Genomic DNA, 4,377 nt, shown 5'->3' with positions numbered 1-4,377 from the left:
GAAGGGCAGGAGGTGGCCAATGATTTCACTCTGTCCTGTGGCATGACCAAAAGTGGATCCTAACCTGACTTGCACAGGGTCACCCAGGAGCCTGGGGGTGGAAGGGCTGCTCTAGTTGAGGCCATTGCAAGCTTATTCCTCAGCTTAAGCCATGCCCAGTTTTCTAGTTTTCTGTGGGCCTCATGGCCAAGAACGGCCATGACCAGAATTTTTGCTGGGGTGATGAGGAGGAAAGAAGATAGCTTACAAGTTCCCATCTCTGGAGCTCTCGGTCCCTGGTGTGATATCCTTTCTGCACAAATAATCCCAAAATCCCCTCCTACCCCTCCTTCATTCTATTTTTTTGCTACTCGAGCTATGCAATGGAGGTAACCGGTCCTTCTCTAAAGGGCCAGGACAGACCTGTCAGGTCATCACCTGGCCATTAAAGGTCCTTGTGGTAGGACCACAGGAGATAGTACCCTAAAAGACCCAAGGGCAAAGAGATCCCAGACAGTTACTCCTGTAGGAAAGAGGTGAACAGGAAGAATTTAACAGGTGTGGATGCTCCCTGTGACACCCCACCCCTCCGACAGCCAGACACACACACACACACACACACACACACACACACACACACACCGTCGGGCCATCTCAGATTACACTGAGCAGTGCTTTCAAATGGAACTCCACAGTTTCCATGGCAACTCAGCCACGTGGTAGCACCTTAGAAGCTAGGGATAGCCGAAGCCGGCGAAGCCGGCGAGGAGGTGAAGGTCAGTGACAGGAGGCACAATGCTCGTGCAAGCTGAGGGCAGAGTGAAACCATCTGTCCACCCCTGCTGTCCCTCACCTCTGGGGCTCTTGGGGAAGGCACACAAAACCCCAAGTGTGAACAGAAGATCGATCGCAGGGACAAAGAGGCAGCCAAAGCTGGGTCCCCAAGCATGTCCCTGATCTTCCATTATCTGCGCCACTGTTATGGCCCTGGCAGGCTCCCCCGTTCCCACCCTGGTACTTTCAGGCTCTTCCACAGAGGCTGGGAGCATCCGGGGGGGGGGGCAGCCTCTCAGTCCCAATCCTCATCTTTGCAGAGGGGATAAGCACATCTGCCATGATGCTTGGGCAAGTGTTTTGTGAACAAACAAACAAAACACATGAAGATGACAGGGCAGGCTGATGCCCAGAGTGACCCTCGTGGTGCTCAGCTCACCTGTCTGGTGGGTCCCCGCCATGGGGTAAAGGGCCCTGTGATGCAGAAAACCTGGTCTTGGTGGATCTTCCCTGACATGACCCCAAGCAGGGATACCAGTTTCCCTGCATACATTTCTTTCTGTCCTGAGGCCTGGCATGAGCCACTGACTCCCTTCCAGCCTCCCTCCCACACTTACCCTCCCCCATCCATCAACAGGGGTGATCTCAAAGCTCCCCCCCCCAACAGCTCTGAAATACTGACTCAACAAATCTCCCTCTACAGCAGCAAATGCTCCTGCCCACACCTCCCCCTCAAACAGCCTCCCCCTCCTCTCCTTTGTCACCCCATGCAACAGTGCCAGCAAGGCCTGGAGAGGGGTGGCGGTTTTCATTATTTATTTCTTTTTTCTTTATTTTTATCAAAGGTTTGGGTTTCTGTTGTTAGCTTTTTTTTTTTTTTTTTTTTTCAAAATTGTGTCTCCCCTGAGATAGTGCAGGCTCTGAGCAGGCTCCCCTTGTTTCCATGGTGACAGCAGCTGGCTCACATGTGTGGTTGCTATAGAAACTAGGATGGTTCTCTCTTCTCACGTTCTCCTCCTTCCTTCGCCGCCGCCTCACCGCCCCCTCCTTCTTCACAGCACTTGGGGTGCAAAAAAAAAAAGGACCCTAAGAAGCTCCAGGCACCACAGGAGAGAGCCAGTCCCTGCCTCCTCACTGTTTCTCTGTAACCAGGGGCTGCTTCTCCATAAGCTTTCTAGTCTCCGTAAGGACAGGCAGGTGGACACAAACAGCCTGGAGTCCCCCAGACAAAAAGAGCTCAGTAATAAATATCCTTCCTCTGCTAGGCATGCCGTCCAGTTCCAAGAATAAAGCCAAACCAGGTGTGGGCCCTGGAACCTTGCCAATGATGCTCTGTGCCTTTCTTGCCAATGTGGGGGCATAGGCAAGAAAAAGCATTCCTTCTTGGGAGAAAATGGGTGGTGACAGCTCGGGAGAGAGGGTCGGGCACACTCAGAGAGCACTGGCAGCAACTGCGCATGAATGTCTCCTATGCCTCTCATTGTCAGCTGAAAGGAAGACCTCTGCCTGCTCATCAGTGAACCGCACTGTCTGCAGGAGAGCGAACAGGGAGACAGGGCACAGGGGCCAACCCTGAAACACTCACAGTCATTGATTTGGGGGTTTTTTTTTTGGTTATTGTTGTTTTGTTTGAGACAGGGTCTCACTATATCTCCCTGGCTGGCCTTGAATTAGCTCATATGTAGACCAGATACATACATACATACATACATACATACATACTTGGTGTGTCAGAAAATGTAGTTCAGTTGGGAATGCTTGCCTTTCAACTACCAAGCCCTAGGACCAGACCTGTAATCCTAGTAGATTACAGAGGTAGAGACTGGAGAATCAGAAGTTCAAAATAATCCTCAGGTGCTTAACAAATGTGAGGCCAGCCCAGACTCTGTCTCAAACAACAAAAAGCATAAGACACAAGCTCACTCCTTTGATCTTCAAGGAAAAGGAAAGATTTGGAAGAGGCTGGAGTCAAGCAAAGCTTCAGTTTTCCTCATTAAATGCTACTTGAGCAGCAAAACTACTTGATTAACCTGCATTGTCACATGCTGAAGTCCAGAGAGATAAAGTAAATCCCCAATGGTCACAAAGCAATTGGAGTGACAGAGCAGCCTATGCTCTTGAATCTAGGCAGGAGAGAAATGCTGTCCCCAGGTAAGGGTGGGCCAGGAGTGACGAGGCTAAGTTAGACCCTATATTAAGGTTGACGGCAGTGTCAGGGGTCCGTGGACTCAGGCATGTAGCCCAAACAAGCCACCCTCCTCTTATTCCCTCAGCATCCCCTGAAGTTAGGCTCCTTCATTTCCATCTCCCATTCACCCTGTCTGTCTCCTAGGCCTCAGATGGGAATTTGACTCATTCAAAGAAGACGCAGTGTCTGGAAGCTGCCTCCGGACAGACAGTGCCAGAGGGGAACATTCCAACTCCTCTCCCGCCAGGCAGGACGGGCGGAGCATTCTCAAGGTCAAAGCAGACATCATGCAGATCCTTGTCCTTAGCCAAGGGTAAGCTTCTTGGTTTCCTGTCCCCCTCCTCCCCACCTGCAGCCAACACCACAGGAGCCGTGACCCAGACACCACAGGGGAAATAGAGTGGGGGTGGGGGGCAGATACTGGGAGGAGCCAATCAATCGCTATCCTAGGCCCTTGGAGGCAAGGGGTCTTCCTTATGCCAACAGACAGATTGCAAGACAGGCAAGGCCAGCCCAGGCTCATCCCAGCTGGTGAATCCTGTCAACTCTGCTGGTAGAGGGACAAACACAGAGAACAAAGAAACGCCCAGGAGGGAGAGGAAAAGCTGGGACAAAACCCTTCTGCCACCAGGCATAAGAGCTGCCTGGCTTTTTCTAGGTTCTTCAGCCTTGAGGACACCAGAATAGACAGTGATGGGCTGAAGGTTGGGGTCAGGGAGACCCAGAAGAGGAGGGGAAGATGTGTGTTAGGAAAAGTGTGTTTGATACCTGTTAACAAATATGTAGCTGATGGACTGAGGATGTACACAGAGCATGGTTGGTTGTGTTTGCTTCACACACAGTGAAGCCTAAGTTTAGTGTTATAAGCCATGCACACTTGTAATCCCAGCACTTAGGAAGCAGAGCCAGGAAGATCTGGAGTCCAAGAACATCCTCCATTGGCTACACCGTAACTTTGAGGCTAGCCTGGGCTACATGAACACTCTCTCAAAGGGAGAGAGTGTTCAAGAGAGAACACATCCATTAAGCACGAATACTGGTGTGGGGGGGTGTGCATGTCTTTAAACCCAGCACTTGGGAGGCAGAGGCAGGTGGATCTCTGTGAGTTGGAGGCCAGCCTGGTCTACAGAGTGAGTTCTAGGACAGCCAGAGCTAAAACAGAGAAAACCTGTCTTGAAAACAAAACAAAAACTTAGCCAAGCATAACGATGCACACCCAGGCTCAAACGAACAAAAACAAACAAACAAACAAACAAATAAATAAATCTTCTAAAAGAATACCTCCAAGTAGCCACCAAGTCTGCCTCCCTTACAGTGGAGTAGAACTAAGAGCTAGACATTCTGGCAATAAGGAGTGTGTTGTGACCTGTGATGTCACAGAACAGGTGGCCTCCTCCTCCTCCTCCTCCTCCTCCTCCTCCTCCTCCTCCTCCTCC

This window comes from Psammomys obesus, unplaced genomic scaffold (genome assembly GCF_907164565.1).
Source record: "Psammomys obesus unplaced genomic scaffold, mPsaObe1.curated_primary_1811, whole genome shotgun sequence".
In the NCBI taxonomy this organism is placed as follows: domain Eukaryota; kingdom Metazoa; phylum Chordata; class Mammalia; order Rodentia; family Muridae; genus Psammomys; species Psammomys obesus.
This window is presented reverse-complemented; position numbering follows the sequence as displayed.